The 23,918-nt window shown below is 43.6% G+C and overlaps 1 protein-coding gene across 3 annotated transcripts in view; it reads left to right on the forward strand.

The window, feature by feature from the left end:
- Positions 1-6,177: 6,177 nt before the first annotated feature.
- luzp1 (leucine zipper protein 1) overlaps positions 6,178-23,918 on the forward strand; it is a 46,655-nt gene continuing 28,914 nt past the window's right edge. Inside the window, exons 1-2 of one of the 3 annotated variants that reach the window (XM_046411926.1) lie at positions 6,178-6,636; positions 23,211-23,256. The gene's annotated coding sequence lies outside the window, so the exon portion shown is untranslated. Of the gene's footprint in view, positions 6,637-8,217; positions 13,566-23,210; positions 23,257-23,918 lie in introns of those variants that run through there. The other 2 variants (XM_046411928.1, XM_046411927.1) reach the window with 2 other exon arrangements.

The raw sequence follows: 23,918 nt of genomic DNA on the forward strand, positions 1-23,918 counted from the left end.
GGTCCCACATCACTTTTGGGCTGATTAACAGATGAATGGCGCCCCCTTCTGGCAATCTGCTTCAACACTTGTCTCAGAATGAACTGACAAAACATTATATTTTTTAATTACCTTGCTTTGATGTTTATTTTGTCCTACTCATACTGATGCTGTATTTGGAATAGTGGAGATCCTGCTCCAGTGTTCAAAGTGACCAACTACCTGATGTGCAGGGGATGACAGCTGCATTACACATATCACTTAGTACAAAGCTGTGCAGCATATAATGATTTACCACTGTGATGGACACCATGTGACCACTGCTTCAGCAATCAACTGCTTTAGACAAGGCTGAAATACAGACATCCTCCTCCCTATGCACTGCAGTGTGTATGTTTGACAATCCATAGAAATATGAACAATTTGTTTAACATATCACATATGTACTTTCATTTCACATATATGCTTTCAGTGACTTTGATAAAATGTCACAACCACAGAGAAGAGAACTACCACACCCACATTCATCAGGCTCCAGGCTCCAGGCTCCAGGCTCCAGGCTCCAGGCTCCAGGCTCCAGGCTCCAGACTCCAGGCTCCAGGCTCCAGGCTCCAGGAGCACTGATGCAGTGATGACACCAGCCAGACGTGACAGCACTACAGACTCCTGCTCAGTCTCATATGTACCAGACTGAAGAGCTTTAAAGTGTCATCAATCACTGTTAGAACATGAGCCAAGCAGTGTGTTCAAGGACTGTACAGACCGCTTATGTGTACAAGAAGATCATTATTTTTATTTTGTGTATTGTGTATGGATATGGTGGATGAAGAAGATCCGGGTTGTAAGGACAGGTAACCAGGTAGCCAGGACAGACCTTGACACTGCAAAAGGATGCTATTCAAGACCTCAAGTCAGAGTAATAAAAGGAGAAAATACTTTCATGTACTGTCGGATTAGGAAAAGTTCCCTAAGAGGTCTCTGCTCTATTGGTCCTTGTGGTGCATCCAGGGGGATCCCCAGCAAATAGGGAAATAAATTCTTTTCACTGTAATTCCATCCTCAAGTAACACAATAACAGAAAGCATAACTATTTTAGCCATGGGTTTCACACATTTCTTGTGATAAAACCTCAAAAATCTTATTGAATGGGGATCCCTGAGAAAAAAAATGTTTTCAGATGGGGGTCCCTGGTCTAATTTGTCTCAATTTAGGGGTCCCTAACATGAAAAAGATTGAGAAGCACCATAATATACCTAACTAGCTTTAAGTCATAGATATGTGGTCCATGTAAACATTCATGTAAAACACTCTCAGCTTATACTGGGCCTTATTCTCAACAGCTGAGGCAAATGTGCAGTAATGTATTTTTACCTGAAGGGGGAGGTAGAGGCTAATAAATTGTGCAAAGTAATTCTCTCGCTTCAAACAGTGAGCAGTGGTGGAGAGATTTTAGCCCAGGTGAGGCTCCATATGGCATGATGTGAACTGCATGAACCACCACTCTCACTCTCTGCACAGCTGAGGGCAGTACCAGCCCCTCCTCTGTGGTGAATGTTAAATTCCAGCTCCTATGTAAAGGCACACAACACAACACAGCCTCCTCTCCCTGGTGCCACAGTGTAATTCCAAGATTAAGGTTAACGAGCCTCCCCAACCTTAGTGCTGTTATTATGGCTTGGCGATGGAACAAGAAAGCAGAGCTTTTTGGTGTTTGTGCCCTGCATAACTGCCAGATTTGCTGTGCCATTGCTTGGGTATACAGACTCACACTATTGGGAAAAAAAAACAAGAAAAAGTTTTCACGATTCGTCTTGTTGCTCGTGGTTTGGGTGTGGATTCAAAAGATTTCACAGAGAGCGAGAGAGATTTGTCTCGGCCATGTGACTCATGTGAGATGTGGTTTGCTTCAAAGCACAGTAGGCTACTGGATATGTGTAATTGTTTTGAAATATGTTGTATACAGAAACAACTGAACTTTCCTGATGAACTTGTTAATTAAATATTTTAAGACAATTTTACTAAAAACCAAAAAAAACCCTCATAGTTTTCAAACACATCTCAAGCCCACCTTGTTCTGACTTGAAATGATGAGGAATGAGTGTACCGCTCAGTGTTCAAAACATAATGAGTGTGTTAGCAAACCTCCTTGCATGCTTTGTATGATCTGCATGATCGGAATGTTTTGGCATATGCTTCTTTACAAAAGTTAGTAAGCAGGAGAAACCTTTGTTTTGGACAAAAGGCTAACTTTTTGCCCTTGTTCCAATCTTTTTGCTGAGTCAAGCTAACAGGCTGCTGGCTGCAGCTTCATATTTACATTACTGGAATAAGAGTGGTATCAGCGGTTGTTTTCTCTGATAGAAATGTTAACAGATTACTTCAGTCGCTATCCCCCGACACGTTTAAATAAACAGAGTTGCTCCACCAACTCTTGAGGAAAATATCTGCCTCTTTAGCTGCTGAATGCTCCACTACCTTCACCGGCTAGCTGCTGATTCTTCCGGTCTGTTGAATGGTGCTGTGCTTTTAGAGCTTCTTCACTGAAAACATCTGCCTTCTGTGGCCAAACATGTTGCTCCTGAGAGCCTGGACCAAAATACTGCAGTCACTGGCAGGATATCCTGCCAATACCCTGGCAGAATAACTGACACCGCAAAAAATGGATAATAATCAGATACAGATTCATTTAGGTGATCCCTGATGGTCTGCAGCGCTGCACCGGTCAGCCCAAGGAATCCTTCCTCATAAGGAATGGTTACACTTTAAATCCAGGTGTGCAGAGGGAATGCTGCCAGGAACTTTTTTTTATAGAAAAATGTGATAGCTAGCTATAGCCTAGTATGAGCTACACAGTCAGAAGTCAAAGTCATGCATTCCTCAGGCAGGCAGGAGGGGAGGGAGCTGCTTGTGTGGAGCTCTTCTTGTCCCATTAACACCTTTTTACAGTTGCTCCTTCACCTCACCTTGATCCATGGCACTTTGCCTCTGGCAGACATGAGAAACGCCCTTGCAGGATGTTTTACAGAAGGGTAGGACGTGGTTGTGCGCTCAGGCCACTTATGAAGAACAGAGAGCAAAGTGTGAGGCTGAGAACTGATGAATAGCTTGTGTTTAGCTGCACGTCTTGCCTGGCAAAGGGTTCTTGGCAGCCCAGACAGTGTAGGTCTCTCTCTGGGAGATTTACTGCATGCCAGAGGCTGAGGTTTGAGGAATGTCCCCCTGCAGTGAGAAAGAGAGGGCCAGGGGAGGGTGAGCTAGACAGGCCGAGGCATCTGTACCTCAAGATAATATAGGAGCTGACATTAAGACAAGATTTTTTTGTTCCTATTAAAGGATTTAGAGCTCGCTCTCCCTCATGGGACATAAAGTTAAGAACCTCAAATATCAAAACTCAGTATGACAGTATTGTACAAGCATCTGCACAGCATGCTACACTGATGCTAGTTTACAAAACGCTGCACAATGTTGCCAGTGCTAGATGGCACTGGATAAGCGCGTGTTTCCCTACATGACAAGCTGCCCCACATTTTGATCCGTCAGAGTTACATCTGTTTAAATACTGGGCATAACCCACTCTGAGAGGACAGTGAATTAAGCACATTAATCCTTATCCCTGCTGTAAGAAGGACATTGTGTAGGAAATCTCCAGCATAAGCCACATTGTGGCATTAAATCCTACTACAATGGTAGGACTTTATTGCTTAGATGTTCATTTTGTAGTCAGAAGAATATTGTCAGGTGACTATTGACCTGATCCTTGCACTCTGCACTGTTGGCAGCTCGTAATTTTGGTGATCTACACAGGATTATTAGAGATTAGTCTGCCGTGACAGCCACTGCAAGTTGCTCTGAATAAGATAAAATGACTAAAATGTGAAATACGAACACCAAAATCATGGGGGCTTCCTCTTCAAAGACAATCGATGAGATAATTTGGTTCTAATTTGCACTCTTCATCAACAGATTCTTATTGGAACAATCAAGTTAACTTTGCTGGGTGGTTAAGGATGTTTGTGATTAGGAAGGATGTTGGCTTGAACATGGCTCTTCCTGAATCTGCTTGCCTTATGCACTACAGAATTTGCTGTAGGAGATTACATTCCCTGCAACCCCATCCTTATGCATTAGATTACAGTCTGTCTTATGCATTTGCATTTATATCATTTGATGTATTAAAGCAAATTCCCAAAATGACAGGAACTTGTTTGCAAGAGCCAACCCTCTCAAGGAGAATGAAACATGACCGATGCACATCCTCATAAAAAAGAGGCATTTTCCAAGCCTGTCTTTACTTATATGTCATCTCCCTGTTTCTCTTTCCCTGATGGATTTTTTGTGCTTTGCTTCTTCATAGACCAAGACTTGCTTTAATGTCTCAAACAGACCAGTAGCTCTGGAAACTGAGGAATAAGCTCATATTTTACAGCTTCTGAAACTATGTTTCTCTCTTCCACTGTGACCTTATTATTTAAGACACCTTAATATTAGAAGTATATAGACAGACATATAGTTTATATAGAGATATGCATGCACACATTGTATTCACAGAGACCTGCACTTGACTTTTCTGCTATGGCGTTCAGGTGTCTGGACTTGCCTGGTTGCACCTTTGGCCTTTTCCCCACCTGGATAGAGCAACACTTGTTTATACCTTGCCATGCCCATTTTTCAGATGATATGATTAGAGTGCTATGGCCTGAGATAGGAATGAAGGCTTGACTGTGGAAATCTCCACAAAGGGCTGTCACACAAAGCATGGTCAAGGTTTCTGATGAACGTGAGACTTTCGACTGCAATAACTGTATTTTTAAGCCGCTCCCTTTCACAGAAACCAACACTGTGCTGCTGCTGTTGTTTCTGAATAGCTACCAAACGGCATAGATTGGCTTTCTGATAATACAACAGTGCTAAAATGACGGCAGTGTTTATGTCTGAATAAGGAGGCGTTTCACAAAAATGAGTCTAAACTGTTCAAGAGATACAAAAACAAACACTTCATTGTGTGAGTGTGACTGTGTGTGTGTGTGTGTGTGTGTCTGCACGGGTTGGACTTCACCTGGTTGACTGGATGTCACATTCATAAGAGCTGGGAGGTATTTTATTATCTAACAGTTATACCTGCGTAAGTGAAAGACAATACACCCACACTGGAGAATTTACAGCCGCATCATAATCATGCAGCAATATGCTGAGTACGCAATGCACTTCTGTTCGAGTTATTATGCTGTGTGAGTGCAGTGCACTTGGAGTTATCACACTCAATGACGCCAGTTAAACCAGGGAGTTTTTCATACCCTGGTGCAGTGATAGCGGAGAGGTTGCACTGAGTGACAGCACAGATTGATCCATGTGTCCGTCGTGAAGGTCAGGCAGGACGTGACACGTGTGGCCTGGTTTGACCTGCCGAACGAGCCAGCAGCTCTCCAACATTATTCACCATCAGGAAGCTGCAGACTGACACCAAAAGTTAGGATCGGGTGAAGTGACTCTATTGTCGCTGTTTAGCCTAATGCATTTGCCACAACAGATCACCTGGGTTTCCCCAGAACTTAAAACATACTTTTCTTAAGTGGGGTCACGAAGGACCACAAAGGGTCTTTTGAAGAGATCGAAAGGGTCTTGAGAAGTTTAGATTGCATACATTTGAAGGTGCTTCTTAATGGTAAGCACGGAGAACATCTTGCCTTAAGCTCCACACAGAACACAAACAGAACAACTGCGGCATTACACTCACATGCAGAATAATCAGTCAGTTTGCAGTGGCTGGAGGTTTTACGGACAATGCAGTGAACACAAACAAAGCACCAATATTGAGATTTATAATATGTCAGTGCTACTGAGAAATAAGTTTATCTTAATGTCATTAGTAATATTTTGTAACCTCTTTTGCTTAACTTAAAAATTCTGCTACAGGTGTTATTCATTGGGCGACTTCATGATAACATTTAGTCCTGTATAGCCATGTTTTAAAACTGCATCAGGGACTTCAGATGTGATGCACAAAATAAAAGTGTTGGTAACGGTACTTTATGTCGTCGTGGAGCTGACCTTGTGTCCTTAAGTTCAAATAGCTTTTGCCTGGTATGTATGTGTGTGTGTGTGTGTGTGTGAGTGTGCAGAGAGGGAGGTGCATTAACTCTGTACATTACTCGGACTATCCGCTCAACCTCAGCTTGGATTCATTCCTCCCCACCGGCCAGACTGGTGTCGGTTTTGTAAGGAGGGAGGGGAGGGAGAGAGGCGGGACCTCGCAGCCGGGAAGGGCGTTCTCTTTGCGGTCAGAGTCATCCCGAGGGGTGGGTCCTCCGGCAGCAGAGAAGGAAAACCCACCTTTTTTCATTGTTAAGGACGCGGTGGAATGTGATGGTTTGATCTCAGACGAGCCAGGGAGGGGAATATCCGAGTGGAAAGAACCGACGAAAGTGATTTTAGGGAAAAGGGGGGAGAGAAACCGAAAAAATCGCGTCTGCCCGCCCACCTTCCCGCTACTGCCTCCCCTCCCTCCCGATCCTCTGCTTGTGTCTGAGAGTTATGTGGATGAACTTGTCCTCGCCGTGTCGGCAGCAGCGAGTCCTCCCGTCCGCATGAGCGTTACTAACCGTGTGAAGTTGTGGATTTACCGCCGCGTTTTTCTGACCCGGCGGTGGAGCAGCTGAGGTAAAGTTTGAGCCTTTTTGTGTTTCAGTGTTGCAGTTTTTTGGGGGGTCGGATAGGGAACATGGGAACAGGGATTTGAGGCGTAGGGGGTTAAGACAGCGGCTTCCTGAGTTGGACCCAGTCGGGACTGCAGAAGTCTGAACTGCGGCAAGTTTTTCTACCCTCCTCCTCCTCCTCCTTCTCCTTCTCCTTCTTCTTCTTCTCCTTGTCCTCCTCCTCCTCCTTCGCTGCTCGTTTTGTAGCCAAAATGAAGCATCCAGGACTGCAGCGAAAACCTCAGGTGGTTAAACTGTAGCGCAGCGTCGTCACTTTGCGTCTTATTTCCCAAAACACATTGCAGGTTTGAGGACGCGGTGCAGTCGGCGGCATGTTTGCCATTAGCTTGTGTCTACGCACTTCATAACGCCAGGCTTTTTCCCCACGCAGACTACTGTTAAAACTGTGCATTGTTACATTGTACATTAGCTATGTATTGTTAAATTTGAGAACCTGGGTTTGGGGGAAACATTAAAAAGTGCTCGCCTGCTTGTACATGCTCTTGACATTCATGGAGGCCGGTGTCTGTTTTGGCAGCTGCTGAGGATATTATCCTGTGTGCGCTGTTTCAGATTGTAACCCGGCTAATCGATCTGTAATTCCCCTGTTTCTCAAGTAGGACTTTAGGTGTTGTTCTTTTTTTAATTCACCAAGTCAAAATGTTTCAGTTTCATTTGTTGACAAGGCACTGCTTCGGGCCCTCTTTTCCTTCAGGATACTGCGAGGCTTGAACACAGTGTTTACCCATACACAATGTTTCCTGTACTACAGAGGTATTGTTGAGTATGACATACAGTTGCTATAACAGCTGTTTGTGTAAGCTGACACACCTTGGTACACTATATAACCTATTACTATTATTAAATATACTTTTCATAAAATGACCACACAAGTCACCACAAGGACTTTGCACTGAGGCATGAAAAGATTACTGGGGGCCATACACAACCCACTGAGAGGGTTTTAGTGATTTAACCTAAAGAAATAAACCTCAACCTCACCTGTATTCAGGTACATAATCTGCCGAATCGGTTAATTAATCAGTTTTTCTCACAGTGATTGCAACAATAGCAGGATTAGCCCTGGATCTAGTGCTCAAAGTTAGTAATTGGTAGACGGAAAATGAATTGTCGACACTTAAATTAATAATTGAAGATTTTATCAAGGGGAAATGCCAGGTCGGATGTGCGGATCTGTTGCTTTTCTCTGTTTACATGGCTGTAATATGAATTTCCTGGTGTTTTGGATCGTTCATTGGACAGATAAGAAATCCGGAGATGCCACCTACAGCTTTGGGGAGACTGTGACGTCAATTTTTCACAGTTTTCTGGCATTTTATAAACTAATGAAAATGACGCCTGCAGGACTGGAGCCAAAAGCTCAGGCAGTTAAACTGCAGCGCTGCTAAATTAATGAAAGCTGACGCATCAGACAATAACTAAAATAATCAGAAGTGGCAGCCCTGTTGTAGTGATTTGTTAAAATCAACAAATGTAAACTGTAGCAAACTGTTTGTGTGTGTGTGTGTGTGTGTGTGTGGAAGTGGAATCTGTTGTACACATGGGCTACACATGCATGTATGTATGTATGAAACCCAAAAGTGTGAACAATATGTGCCCTGTGCCTCCTCACCCAAACAGTAATAGAAGAGTGTGTGTGTGTGTGTGCGTGTGAATGTGTCAACAGCAGAAAAGAGTAGTTGTAGTGGTGGAATACTAATCTGCCAGGTGGGGCTCGTAAAGAGCAGCACAGGGAGGGACGGAGATGGAGGGGACCTGCCTTGACCTGTTTCAGACATGAAGGAGACAAAAAAAAAAAAAAATACTGATGACTTTCCAGTAAGGCTCGCCCTCCCAGCCAGCTGTAGATTACACCAGCTGAGCCACCAGCTTGTGGTGCTGTGAAGCCACTTTCCTCCTGCACTGCACGCAGGCACTTGCATGGCAGCTTTTCATGGTGGTAGATGTGTGAAAAGGGTTTCCTATTTTTTCGGGACAGCATGTGTGGAGGGAATGTCTGCACTTTATGCCGTCAGTTTGGACGTGTTGGGAGAAATGCAAAGGGAAAATTAAATGAGAGTACCAGCAAACTGAAAAGTGAGATGTCTAAGCTTTCCCCGATTGCTGCTTGATCCTTACAGTTGCAAATCTTCTTCTCATTAGGAGTGGTTGCACTGGCTCTCAGGAGGGATAAATCCCAGTGGATGCAACGTTTTGACTTTCAGCCCAGTAACTAAACACGATTCCTCAGTGCAGCTATTGTTGCTCATGTCGTCACCGCCTTCCCCAGCTCTTGTTTTGGGGGTCTTTAAAGGGATCTTGATGCCGACAAGTGAAAGTCGCACAAAGACGGTTTGCCCCGTGTCCTGTCGCGGAGTTGTCGCCTGCCATGCAAAGCAATAATCATACCCCTTCTCCCTTCTTTTACGACCTGGGCTATACCACGCATGATTGGTTTTCCACTCCGCAAAATGCTGCGACCGCCCTATGAAACTGCCTGCACTGCTTTGGGTGAAACCAAAAACTAATCATTATGGGTGTCCAATAAGGGTAATTATCAGACTAAGTACTGGACCTGGGGATTACGGAGTGGCTAAATGACTGCTCTGGGGATTAAATTAAAATATTGAGGTTTTCTGCCTGGGAGAATCAAACCGCCGGGAATGTCGAACCCAGCCTGCCGGTGGTAGTAATACTGCCACTCCGCACATCAAGTAATGCACAGAGCCCCTGTTGTTAGCGTAGGACCGTCACATCAGTGTGGAATTACAGTCCGTGGACACCGGTGTCGTGTACTGCAAGTGGATGCGAATGAGGAAAGATCAAACTGTGTTGTTATCAAAATGCACAATAAAAACCACCATCAGTTAACGAAGACAACTTCCATGTTTGCAGAGCTTATTTGTTCTCAAAGGAATAAATAGCAGAAGAAAAGTCAGCACCCATGTGAGCAGGTGTGTGTGTCCTTTGCGGTGTAACCTACACACGGATGGCTCAGATTGAATTTGGACCGGATGGTGTTGGTGTTAGTTATTATTAGTGGTAGACTCGCGGCCTCCTTGAAATAGTGCAGATGAGTCATGGTCTCCTACAGGCTTGTATTTAAAGCCCACACAGCCTGTGAGTGTATAGCCTTTATTAGAGAGTGTGTGTGTGTGTGTGTTGTGTGATAATGCAATAATGGGCTCAGTATCCGGGACAGAGGCTGCTATTGACAATACGCAGGCCAGCTGTAGTTGCTGTCAGTCTATTTGCAGACTCGCAAAAGAGGATGGCTTAAAGCCATACAGATGCCTAAATGAGACTGAATGAGACCTGAAATGATTAGTCAATTAATCAATTAGTCAAATGACAGGAAATTAGTCTGCGACTATTTTTCGAGCAAAAATTCTAAACCTTGTTCCAGCTTATTAATTGGAAGGATTTTACGCTTTTCTTTGTCTTTTGTGTTTGTTAACTGAATATCCGAGGCTTATAGAGCCTGTTAGTCATACAAATCAATCAATATAGACCAAATAATTTGATCGGTCGAGAAAGTAATCGGCAGCTTGGTTGATGAAGTGAAACGTTAGCTGTGACCACAGGGGTGGGAGTGCGCATGTCAGCTGCTTGTATGTTTGCTTATTTAGGCTCTATCGTGTTGCTGAAATCAACAGAAAATGAATCAACAACAAGCAACGGATAATCCAAGTTATTAAGCAAAAATACCCGACATTGTCTGCTTTCAGCTTGTCCAGTTTTAGAAGTTGCTGCCTCTCTTGGTTTCACATCAGTATGAGTTAAATCATTTGGGTATTTCAGCTGTTGATGGCGTCATCTCTTAGGTTCTGGGAACTTGTGATATTCAATGTTTTTTTGGTTTGTTTGTTTGTTTTTACACTAAACTTTCCATAATGAGAATAGTAATTTTCTTGCAGCACACTGTGTATGTCTCTGATGTGTGGAGCCATCGCACTCTGGATTCCAGACCTTTTTTTGTCTGAAACTTTTTCTATCCCTATCACCTCCTTCTGTTTTTTTTCTGGTCTTCTGTACACACTCATTTTCCCTCTTCCTCCTTTTCTCCCTCTCCTTCTCCCTCTGTTCTCAAGCCTCTCTTCCCTGCCAGCTTTCTTTATCAGTGGTAGGCCAGTGACGGGGCAGGACTCTGTGATTTCAGCTGCAGTTCAAACGACTCAAACTTTGCGTGTGTGTGTGTGTTCGCGAGTTCACTGCGTGCATGCATGTCTGCGTGTCAAAGCGCTTTTCCTCGGCGCAGTTGTCAGCCGTGTCGATCTGTCATCGGATACTAGAGTCTGAAAGCGTCAATCACTCAGCGTGTAGTAGAAGTACATCACGGCTCCAGTTCCTCCAACTCTGCCTCTCATTAACACATGCAGTGAAACACACATGCGCATACACACACACACACACACACACACACACACAGAGCAACCGATATGTGCTCTCACTCTTAATAAGAAAATTCACGCTAAAGAAAGAATGGTTTCTGTTCATACATGTGTGAATGAATCCCCTCCTCGTTAGTCCTCCAAAGCGTGCCAAACAACGACCTCCTCATTACCGACTGCTCTGGCGGCTTTCTGTCCCGTTTGGTGGCGTGGTCAGTCATGGAGGCCTCGCCGCTCTGCTGTAGCTGCAGGTGACTGTGAACCAACAGTTTTATCACGGGACATCTGCTCCCATGAAGCCTGCAGCTGCACGTGACCGAAGTGTGTGTCCAATCATATAATATGACAAATCTCCGTTGGTTGACACATTTTATGCCCTACCATGTTATTGATGTTTTGGCTAAGCCTACATGAAACGGGCTTCAAAATTTGTCCCAATTGACAAATAAATTTTTTACTTTTACCTTAATCTAAGCCTTTACAGCTGTAGCCTTGTGCAATATTTTGTATTTTCTACATTGTGTCATCATGCACTGCAAGATTGTGTAATCCTGACTTCTGCTTCACCAGTGAGCTGCACTGACATCTCTGCTGTTCACTGACCTGTAAGAGATTTTCTTGAATCCCTGGGTGGTTATCAAACCTGTTACGTGAGCAGGTGGTTATGAAATAAGAATATTTTTGGACAAAATGGGAGAGCTGTCATGATCAGGTGATTGGTCGAATGGAAGAACATTATTTGTCATAAATATTAATAATCTGTTCATCTTTTCAGCCATTTTTGGGCAAAAATGTCAGACATTTGCTGGTTCCAGTTTCTTAAATGTACAGATTTGTTGCTTTTCTTTGTTATGTATGATAGTGTGTGATAGTCTTTGAGTTTTGGACTGTTGGTTGGACAAAAGAAGCAATTTGAAGACGTCACTTTGGGCTCTGGCGAATTGTTTTTGTGATTTTTATTTTAACATTTTATAGACTTTACAAGATTAATCAATGAATCCTGAAAATAATCTGCAGATTACTTGATAATTAAAATAATCATAGTGGCTGCCCTACGAAAGAGGCTGTTGCTAAATGGTCAACTTTATTTCTTCACTTAACGTTTGGTCACAGACAAAAGCTGAAGTTCTTGAATTGTTTGTATCGAAACTCTGCTGTCGAGAGGCATGATATTAATGATTCATCGAGTCTGAGGAAAAACGTGTGTTTTTGTAACATACACTGAAGCTTAACTTGGACCTCTGTTCCCACAGTACTGCCGGGCACTCTGAATGACACATTTCCATTTCCTTGTTATTCTTTTATGTGTAACAAACTTGCAGGCAGATGACAGACAGATGTTGCCTTTTCTTTTGTCATTATCAAGAATTCTTCACAGCTCAGTGAAGATATGTAAATGTACACGTTTGTAAATCTGTTTGCTCTGTATGTAGCTGGAGGTCTACAAAGCCAGGAGGATAGCATAACAGCACTTAAACGACTTTTCCGTTGGTAAATTTAAGGTAAGGTAACCTCATTATGGCATGTCGACTGAGAAGTTAAAAACGGTGAAAACTCAGCTTGAATTTAGCTTAAACATTTGACTGTTGGATCAGAAAACCTGGAGCATCAGCAGAATCTCTAGCAAATTTCTGGACATATTTTTGTGACAGAATAGAAAGCTGACTCGGATACTGGAAGCACTTCTAAAGTGTACAGCCTCAAAACAGATGTCTTCGGTGCTCCTCTGTCACTGTTATCGACTGGTTGTAATGCAGATCTGCACCAGACTTCCAAACTGCCTCCCCATATTTCAGGAATTTTCATTTATGAACAGCCATCCCTGCCATGCAGCCTGTAAAACCAGGTGGCTGCCCTGCTGTTGACCATGTGATGGTTCTCAAGCTATAGAAACTGAAGAGATTACACTTATTTTTCCAGCTTTGTTAATGCTTCCACTTCCATACGTTTGATCTCGGATCCAAAGCTAGCTGTGAATCAGTAGTTCAGTCATCAGGCTTCACTCTAATAGCTTTCTCATGTGAGTCAGCTTTTGAAGTCTTAAGTCGGTCTCTTTGTAAACTTTTTCAAACAATGACATTATCTTGTAGACGCAGCCTCCTTAGAGCTTTCAACAGGCAGTAATGTGGTTGATAACCTGTTCTCCTGTTGATTTTCAAACCGAAATAAATATAAATAATGACTCCTTGTCTATTTCTGTCATAACCCCTGTTTTCAGTGCTGAGTGTCAGTCCTGCCAAGAATGTATTTGTGGCTGTTGGATGTACCCAGATAGCTGCGGGTGATAAGTCCTCAAATGTTTAATCGGCAGCCTGGCCAGGCTACCTGCCCCACAAGGCTGGAGTTTGGACCGCATAATGTGGGTCACTCAGCTACTGTGTTTGTGTTTTACATGCTGTCAGGTTGACCTGAAACACAGGTTTCCTCGTGGTTTTGGGATAGTCATACTTTCCAATCGGTTCCTGTGTGGGATTTAAGTTTCTGTTGGACGTTTCAACCTTGAGTAAGTTGTTTTACAGAAGGTTCCCTGTGCGCATGTTTTGTTCCTACGCTGTACAGGCTGCCTCGTCGATCTTGGAAGAAAAAGGGAAAGAAGTGCAAAGGCAACAGACTTCAAAAGCATGTAGGAGGCACGGCAAGGCAGAGAGCGAGGGAGGGAAGAAAGGGACTGAAGCTTCTTAACAAGGGAGAGCTTAAGTTAAGACATTTCTTGTAAATTCCTCAGGCACACTTTTATTTTTTTTCTAGGTGTTCTTCTCTTCAGCAGGCCAATATTTCCCCTCTCTCCTTCCGATTGTTATCTTGTCGCACTCACTTTCTCCCTCCCATTTTGAACCCCTCCACACCCCCTAGTCCTACCATCCTGTCCTGCCTGGTCCAGGAGTATTTTTGGAAGTTAATGAAAAGAGAAATCTGCACTGCTTGCCCTTAAAAGGCATGTCTGGGTCAGCCGGGTGGAAACTTGTGTTATTAATGTCTTTAATGTGTAATGACTTTTTTTCTGTGTGCGTGGGTCATCTGTGATTGTAAGTCTGCGTGCGTTCGGTGCCGTGTACAGCGCAGGAATGCTGAGGGTTGGGGGACTAGAAGGGAAGGAGGGTGGGCAAGCAAGCAAGCAGACCTACGTCTTCAGGAAAGGAGTTTGGGGGGTGGGGTGGGGGGTTTGTCAGGGGCATATTTGGCATATTTCAGGAGCCATTCCAGTCTGGTTCAAGATGCATTCTTCTTCCTAGAGATTTGGCAGAGCAGCCAGATGGATGATGATCAAGGAAGTAGAAAGGTGAACATCACGCTCTACTTCCTATCAGTCTCATGATGCTGGTGGTGGAAGATGGTGCGGACTGCACTGCTTTGATGGAGCAAAAGCTGAAAAACAAAACTCAGGCCACCTACACACTGACACAGATGCCTTACCCCCCCACTAAGTCTATAACCTTTATAACCTTAATAATATCCATAAAAGGCTAAATGTTGAACTGAAGTCCTTCAGCCCGCAGCAGGGTTTGTATGTCTTGGGTACCATCACTACAATTTAATGAGTGTTTATATGCTGAGAGCTGTAATATGTCTCTTTCAACTTCTCTTCCGTAGCATTATACTTACTGCTTCTGTCCCCTAGAATTTATGATGTTTTAGCCTGTTATTTGCAGTCGTAACTGCTACTGACTGACGCGACAGTGGTTGGCAGGAGTTCAAGGTGGCGGTACAAGTCCAGTGGTCAGCAGAGGTTGGGTTCATCGTGAGGTCTGGAGCCTTTGTTGAGTGTACAGGTCTATTTATAACTGGCCAAAACCTTGTACGTTTAATTCTTTATCCCCGAAACGTCGCCTTTTTGTTTTACACAATTATGGCTTGGCAATTTTGTGTATTGAAAATAAGCATTCATCGTGTCAAAATGGCACTAAAGTAAAGTGACAGAACGGCAAGCAATTAGAATATCAAACATTTTGCTGTTCCTGGGTGACGCCCCGAGAGACAACATCAAATGTGCGTGCTATCTGCCTTGTATCTTGATGTGTCTGATGTCTCCGATGTTTTGATCTTAGTAGGGAAATGTGAATTAGGGAACCACCTCAAACGTGAACTGTTAAATGAAAGAGTGAGTGCACAGCATATGTTGATGCTTAACTGAATGAATGGTTTGGTGAGATCTCAGTCCAGTTGAACACCTGTGGGAGCCGTTGTTTTAAATAAAACCCTCCACCATCAACACCAAATAAGATCTTATGGAAGGATGTTCCTCATCTCTCAAGGCAGACCTATTTGTAGAATATATGCCAAGCAGCAGCAAAGCTTTCTGTTCATGGTTGCCTGGCACTGACTCTTTATGCTAGTTATTCCTTCAACAGAGGAAGCGGACTAAAGAAAATAGGTGAACGGACTTTGAACTAGTGAGCCTTGTGTCAACATTCTCAAAAATTGCATTCATAAATACTTTTATGTATTCTGCTTACTGCTCCCAGGACCTGAGTCCTAATTTCGTACCATAAACATGTGAATGTGAGCTGGTATGACAATAAAGTTCGTTGAATCCTCGAATCCATTCTGTTGATATGCGATGTAGGTGTGTGTGAGCATTTGTTCATTTCATCATACACGAGTCGGACAGTCCGGGTTTGGATCCTCATGTGCTCTTTCTTCGCAGATGATTTCTCTAGTGATGCTCTTGTGTCTCCACCTTGACTCTAGGAGGGATATACACACACTCTTATGTCCACACACTCCTGTCTGACCTGCTCTAATCCTTGGATCTGCAGGGCGGCTCTCAAAATAAAATTCCTTCTGCAGATTATTTTTCTTGTGATCAGAAAATATACATGTTCTCAGGCAGAGGAATGCTCAGACGCCGTGGCAGCCTGGCGATTGCTCACTTCCCCCTCTTCTGTTTCTCTGGTCCTTGCCTGTTTTGTCTTCTGTACTCTTGTTTCTGCTTAACTTTATTTTTCTGTTCCTTTTCTACCTTTTTTACCTTGTAGGGGACTTTCATATGAGTTGGTAAATCTGATGAACTTTGGCAACATGTTAACTTTCTTTTTCATGTGTGTCTTGTTAGCCACCTCATCTTCTTTTAGCCTTCTCACGGATACCCTCATGGTAAGATGTTTTTATTCTTCCGAGCAGACATACCTCCCTCTGTTCATCCATCCATCCATGCATTAGTAAGTCTGGTTTTAGGAGCTTCTTTGTGGTGCTGATGCATGCAGACCCCGACTGCTAGGCTATTTTCAGCCTCTCTTTCCCCTCCTCTGCCTCCCCTTTCCCCCTGGTCTCTGCTTTGGTTTTATTTTGGAGGAGATCTCTGCATTGCTGCCTTTTGTAAAGGGCAGCTGAGGGCTGGGTCGGCTGTTTTTTTTTTTCCCTCCTAAATGCCAGTACTGCTTTAGGAGCTCCTTCTCGTGCTAGCTGTCCCAACCAGGGGAAGTGAAGCAGCACAATGTGAGCCATGGCGAGGCCATAAAAATGCAGCTTTTGCTTCAAGAGCCAAACTCTTTCATGTTCCAAGGCTTCGTCCAAAAAGTGTGACTGAGTACAGCTGCCACTGACATTTTTTTTCACCTTTGTCGGACAACTAATTGTATGAAGACAGACGAGAAACGAGGGGTGAGAGAGGGGAGTATGACATGCAGCAACAGGCTACGAGGCAACGAGGACGCCCCACCATTGATTGTTTGAACTGATCATTGTTTTTTTTTGCCATGAATTGTCCAAAATGTGTCGTTTTCTTGATCAAATTTCCAAAAATTCCGAGTGACTAGCAAGGCCGAGAACCTGTCAGCATCAGATTTTTGCTTCACTTATCGATTAACTGACTAATCGTTTCAGTACTTTGCCTGGAGTTTGAAATAGTCTGAGTCACTGGAGAACATTTCTGTGTCCACTTAAACACACTGAATCACTCACAGTGATACCACACATGCTGTGTTCTCACATTTGCTGAGAGAGAAACACACACGGCGTCTCAGACGGGATGCGAGTCATCAGCTCCCCTCTGGTGGTCCCATCATCTGCCCTGCACTTCTTTTCTTTTGCTTTCTCTCTGTGCGTCACTGAAAGTCGGCTAACATTTGGATAACCGTACAACAAAAGACGCCATTTAACCAACTTGTAATCACTTATCTGTTCACCCTGTGCTCTTTTCTTCTAATTCCGTGCTGATCTCCTTGGTCAGTTCATAGGATAACGCATTTTAAACTGGTATTGCATTGAGTGTCTGGCTCGCCCCACAGTTAAGTTGTGTGTTTGTGTGGGTAGATGTGTGGACACACTCAGACATGGGAGCCTCCCAGGAATCCCATAACACTCCTGAGTCCCTGAGTGGCTCATTTGTGCACTGTGGAACATTGTGGAATACCAGTCATATTTTATGATCCAGCCTTCAGCCGGCTCCCTCTTTTTCTCCCAGCACCTTGGTTTATTTGTGAAGCTAAGCTGGTACCCCACACACACACACACACGCACACCCCTCACCCATTCAGCAGAATATTCAAACATTTTAGACATTTAGCTGATGCCTTTATTCAGAGTAACCGCACAGTGAGTGGGGTGCAGTGTGCTGGCTCAGGAATGAACTTGAGGCCACGTGTTGATTGACACAGTTTGTCACCCCATGAGAGGTTTAGGTCTCTATGTGGGTAGACATGTATGTATGTATGTATGTATGTATGTTTATACCCTCCTCTTGTGGTCTCGACAAACAGGCCCTACCACATATGGTGGTGTGTTTTGACTGCCTGAGCAAACAAGGGTACAGCAGAGCTCGGTGCCCGTGGCAAAGAGCGACTCTCGCCCACCCACTTGGACAAACTCGCTGTAGTTTTTATCCTCCTTGTTCTCACCCTCCAGCCATGCATTTTTCGCCTCTCCCTGTCTAAATCTCTTTAACATCTTCCTCGTTTCGACCTGCGGTTGCCTCTCTCATCGCTCCTTTTCTTAAATACTCTCAGCCTCTCTCTCTCTCTCTCTCTTTCATTCCATCTTTTACTCTTCCATCTTTTTCTCTAGGTGTGGACTGCACAGAAGAATGCAGTTAAATTAGTGCTTTATCTTTCCTGCAAGCCAGCTGCATCTGCACTCTCTGCCATGCCAAGCATTTGAGACACAGTTGACCTTAAAAGGAAACAATAGTGGCCTATCAATTCTGCTCTGCCAGTCAAGGAATGGCCCACTGCTGCAATGGGCAGGGTCCAGCTTGCACACACAACGCAAGGAAGTGTTTGGAAACTGAACTTTGAAACTGTGGGGAAATGAGAAATGTTTTCCTTGTTATATTATAGGTTTATAATGTCTGTACAGAGACGTGACCGGGATTTTAGAAATACCAGGGTCATGAGTTTGATTCTCCCCAATGCAACCCTTCCCTACTTAGAAAAACTTGATCAGGTATTTCCCACCATAACAATCTGAATGCTGTTTCAAATCTTTATCCACATTACAAGGAATACAATTGTGGTGGGGTCTACTGAATTCTCCCTATAATTATTGGCCTAAAGGTAGTCAAATGGCTGGAATTGGCCAATAAAATACCAACAAACACCAAGTGTGAGTTTCACTTGTTGAATGTAAACTCCGTCCACAGCTCCACAAACCCCCCACATTCCTGGAAAATATGCACAAAGTGACCTTGGTGTCCTCAATTTGTGTTTATTTGAAAAACAAGACTTATCAATTCAAATGTAACTCATGTAACACAACAGTTTTAAAGGCAGAAACGCCCACAATTCTCTTGTTCCAGGTTATGAAATATGAGGGTTTGTTTTTCTTTGTCTCTTGATAGCAAAGTGAACCTCTTGGGGTTTTGGACTTTTGGTTGTGCAAAACAACCCATCTTAACATAAACCTTGGGGTTAAGAAACTATATTTTTCACGCTTTAAGAAACTATATTTTTCACGACTTTCAGACATTACATAAAGCAAACAATTAGATTAACCAGTAATGAAAATAACTGTTAGTTGCAGCCTGAAAGATCTCCTAAAACCCTGCCAGAATGTCAAAATACTTCTCATGAGTTTAAGTGAGAATGTAAAATGCTTTAGATTTCTTCAGGAGGGGGGCATAATGAGCTGGTTAAGCCAACAGTTGTATTCTGTGACATCGCTAGTTGTCCTCTTACTGCTTTGTGTGCAAATGAAAAATATTCCACGCTAAAGTGTGTTGTCAGCAGCAGAGCATGTGAAAGCCTCAGCTGTTATTTGCAGAACAGGGAGGGCGTGAGCGCTGTAACTCATTAGATATTAGGACAGGTTCTGCAGGTTCTCGGCGCAGTTAAAGGTGTTGATGGTTATCCACCTGACGGCTCATCAGCTTGTAGACAAAATTCTTAACCCAAGCCGCTGCTCAGCTGTGATGTAAATAGCAGCAGGAGGAATGTTGTTGGTATTTGTCAGTGTCAGCCAATGAAAAATTGATCTCTGGCTCCGTTCTGAGCAGCACGGTGGTGCAGTGGTTAGCACTGTTGCCCCACAGCAAGAGGGTTCCAGGTTTGAATCCCGGTCTGGGCCTTTCCATGTTCTCCCTGTGCCTGTATGGGTTTTCTCGGGTACTCCAGCTTCCTCCCACAGTCCCCAAAACATGTACATGAGATTAATTGGCTACTCTACAGTGGCCCTTGGTGTGTGCGTGTGTGGTTGTCTGCCTTGTGGTTGACTGTTTGTCAGCCCTGCATTTGAATGGTGACCAGTGCAGGTTGTAGCCCACCTCTCGCCTGTTGTCAGCTGGGATGGGCTCCAGCCCCTCCACAACACTGATGGAAAAGCGGTATAGAAAATGGATGGATGGCTCCGTCCTCCTCTGGTGTTCCTTCCTCCTTTGTTTTGTCGTCCTCTTTCTGCGTCTCTCTGCTTCCTGTCTCTCCCCATCTTTCTCCTCGGCATGTATCTGCTTACTCTTTCTGTCTCTCTCTCTCTCTCTCTCTCTCTCTCTCTCTCTCACTCACTCTCTCTCTCTCTTTAGGCATCTTGCTCACTGTGTTTGATTTGGGCATTCCTTTCCTCCCCGAGCAGACAAAACAACCCCAGACCTCTCTGAACTGCAACCCCCAGTGCGCACACACACACATATATATATGCACACTCTCCCTTCTGCTAATCACACACAGGAAATGGGCTCCCATGCAAACGAGGCCCGCCTGGCCAGTGGAACCCAGGATGGAGTTTCAGGCCTTGTAATGTTCCCCAGTGGAGGAAATTGAACATGAGCTCTCTCTTCCCCCTTCTTTCATTCAGGGAGACTGTTTCCTCTCTTGTTTTACCCAACATGATTCCTCTGCCATTTTTCTTTTGACACTCTTTTTCCACGTTGCATTTGAATGCGGCCATTTTTCCTGTAAAATAATTGACATTCAGACCAACACATAGACACACAGAAGAGTTTCACCGCCGTGGGAGCACTGAGGAAGTTAACATCTTTTGCGCCACTTATGTACGACTGAAACAATATGCTGAAAGGTTGGCAGTTCAGTTAAAATTATGAAAACTTGAATGAGTGTCTGTGGCTGCGCAAATTAAATTAGTGCTAATTGTTCCAGCTGATGGTACCAGTCAGATTAGCGTTAGCTTAAAGTATCTTTGCCAAAGTGGACTCTGTATGTATGCATGTGTGTATGCTGGCACGTGTGGCCTCAAATGTACTTTATGTGTTTGGAAAGTGTAGGGCTAAGTGCTCTAAAACTTATCAACTTATCTGTTATTATCTGTTACAGCTTATCAACAGCCTTAAAATTATATGTGCGATAAAGCTGTACTCAGAGAAAATCACTACACAATAAAAATGCTTATGTAGAATGAAAATGCAAAGACTTGCTGCTCTGTCTGACACATCACAATTTGTACTTTGAGGTAAGGAGTATGGCGCTGCTTTGCATTGTCGATCTGGACAAGAAGTGCTTGATGACTATACAGAAACGTATCTTGGTGACATTGACGCAGACGTGTCCTGATAACAGGTCACTTATTGACACAGATTGTACAGGAACAACGTGCTGTGTCATTTAGTACAAGAGAGCATACTGATCTGTTTGTTGTGGGGGAAAAAAACAAGACAAGGTGGATATTTTAGCTGAAAGGTCAAAAAAATAAATAAATAAATAAAATTACAACAACCAGAAGAGTGATGGAGGAAACCATCCGCACCTTGATAAATCTTGAAGTGTCATGATACGGGAAAATATCAGTCACTATAACAGTTTCAGTTACTGTATAACTTGGTAAGCTCTGTTCATTACACATATAATTGTATTTTTGTGTGGATGCAGTGTGCTGGAAACGACTCTTGCTTTGGGATGAGAAGTGTTAATGAAGCTAGAGGAAGTGCCACCTCACATTGTTTCAGTTTATGCTGCTGAGTGACATAATGAATCCTCCTGAACCTGACATGCTGTGTGCGTGAGTTTGAACGAGGGATGAGAAGGAGACAGCTGTTTTCTGTTTCCTTTGGTTACAGGTTGGCTAACTATCTGAATGAATAGCTCTGCCCCCCCACCCCGATATACACACACACACACACACACACACACACACACACACACACACATGCAAACATACACAAACATGTGGTCTCCGGTCACCAGGGTGTTTGGAGTCTTCTTGCTGGGAATGTGTTGGATCTCGTTTGCGCAATCACATATTTTAATTCGAATGAGGGTTCATTGATCACAAAAAAAACCCCAACATCGACCCAAAAACGCTGGCAGAATTACACATTTGGTCTAATGCAGTGTAGATGTGTCGCGTGAGATTGTCAGATGATTCAGCGAAAACCTGTGTGCTGGTGTCATGCTGCTGCCTTCGTGAATTTAACATGACTGATATGAGTGCAGAGCAGCAGGACTGTCTCCTTCCTGTGAGGGAAGAGCAGTGTGGGATCAGATGGAGAGGATGGCGCAGAGATAAGCTGAGAGTGCCAACCCAAGGACTGATTTCTTTCTGTCCGTCAGTTGCTTTTTACAAAGTGCATTTAAGCACATTGCGTGCCTCTCCTGCCTCAGTTAAGCTCAAGTCCAAAAATAACCCTCTCTGAGAACAATTATACAAACTAGGAACTTTGTTATTTCATGCCTCAAGAGCTGGAACAATTAATCAAACTACAGCGAATTCATTTTGAGAATCAGTTCATCTTTTATTCAGTTTTAGGCCTAAAACCCAGTGGTTCTAGTTGCTCACATGTGAGGATTTACACATTTTCTGAGTCATTTGTGTTGACAAATGGTGGTGATAAAGACTTTTGGGTGTTGGACTGTAAGCAATCAGTTTAAAGACATCACCAGTGTAGAGCGGTCCATTAAACATGTGAAACTGACATCAGAAGTAACGTGTTGACAACCTATTGTTAACATGCTGTCAGTATGCTGCAAGTTTGTTGTTAGCACATGGAAGTTTTAAGCGCTGGCAGAAATTTTCGCCATTTTCTGCCGTTTTATCTTTTCATGCTGCCCACCCCATGGACCTCTGGGTGTAACGGATGACTTTGGAAGTTCTTTCTTTAATGTATATTCTATGTTCAACAGAGTGTCCTGTTGCTGCCTACAGCTCACAGGAATGTTCCCTTTCTCCTTAAGCCCTCCTCCTCCTCCTCATTTCTTCCCCCTCCCACTACTTCCCCCTCTCATCCTTTAAATTCAGACCAGACTCCAGTCTTAAATCTGGATTCTCTGTGCTTAACCAAACATATGGAATGCTACTGTAGTGGAATGCTCCAAGTCTGGGTTTTTGCGTGTGTGTGTGTGTGTTTAACCAGGCACATGTTTTGAAGCAGATGAGAGCTTCTATGATGATGATGATGATGATGATGATGATTATGATAATGGTGCGTGTGTGTTTGTGTGCGTACCAGTGCCTCCCCGGAGAACTGAATGGGGCCTTCTGTTGTCGTGGCCAAGCGCTGCTTGTCTGCTCATGCATGAGTCTATTGCAAAGCCTCCGAATGCGTTCATATCGGAGCAGTTGGCTCACTCTTAGCCCCTTAGCTTGACTGTGAACCATCTCCCCCTACAGTGAGTGCATTGTCAGCCCGGTCGCAGGCTCGGGGCCTTTCCGTTCGCCAGACAAAACAATGTTGAAAGATGGCATGAGCGTGTGTGTCTTGAATGTTGTGATGACAAGCCAGTCCGCATTTACTAACCTTGTGCCCTGCTTGTGTGTTTGTTAACCACAGGATGGAGGAGCTGAACCTGCCACAGACAAGAGGATGTATCTAAAATGTGAGTTGTGTCCTCCTGTGCTTTGGTCAGTGTTGATTTATTTCAGCTCTTTTCCTGTTTCTGCACATACATGGGGTGTCTCTGGTTCACTGAAGGTCTGCGAAAGTCATCAAATTTAATTTGAATAAAAGATGGCAAATCAAAATGTCCAGTAAATCCAGTAATAAGAGATTTTTGCGGTGAAGAATTCACATATTACCCTGCGACTGGATGTGTACAATGTGCCATCTGTGTGCTTTACGCAGCTTGAGTGTATTTTATGTTTCTCAAAGGAATAGTTTAACATTTTGCAGAATATATTTGATTTCCTCTCCATGTTTTCGTTTGTGTGCCGGGAGGCAATTAGCTTAGCTTAACATAAAGACTGCAAACAAGTTGGAAACTTAGCATGGCATTTACTAAAGTACAAAAATACACCTGCCAGCGCCTCTAAAGCTAACACACAATATCATGTTTGTTTAAGGCATAAAAGAGAGAGCAGGTCAGCTGTTTCCCAGTGGTGGAAAGTAATTAAGTACATTTACTGAAGGACTGCACTTAGAAGCAGTTTTGAGGGACTTGTACTTTACTTTTGTGTTTTATTTTCTACTTGTACACATTTACACTTAAGCTAATATTGAACTTTTTGCACTATATTTATTTATTAGTTACTACTTACTTTG

Source organism: Scatophagus argus, chromosome 15 (assembly GCF_020382885.2).
Source record: "Scatophagus argus isolate fScaArg1 chromosome 15, fScaArg1.pri, whole genome shotgun sequence".
In the NCBI taxonomy this organism is placed as follows: Eukaryota; Metazoa; Chordata; class Actinopteri; family Scatophagidae; genus Scatophagus; species Scatophagus argus.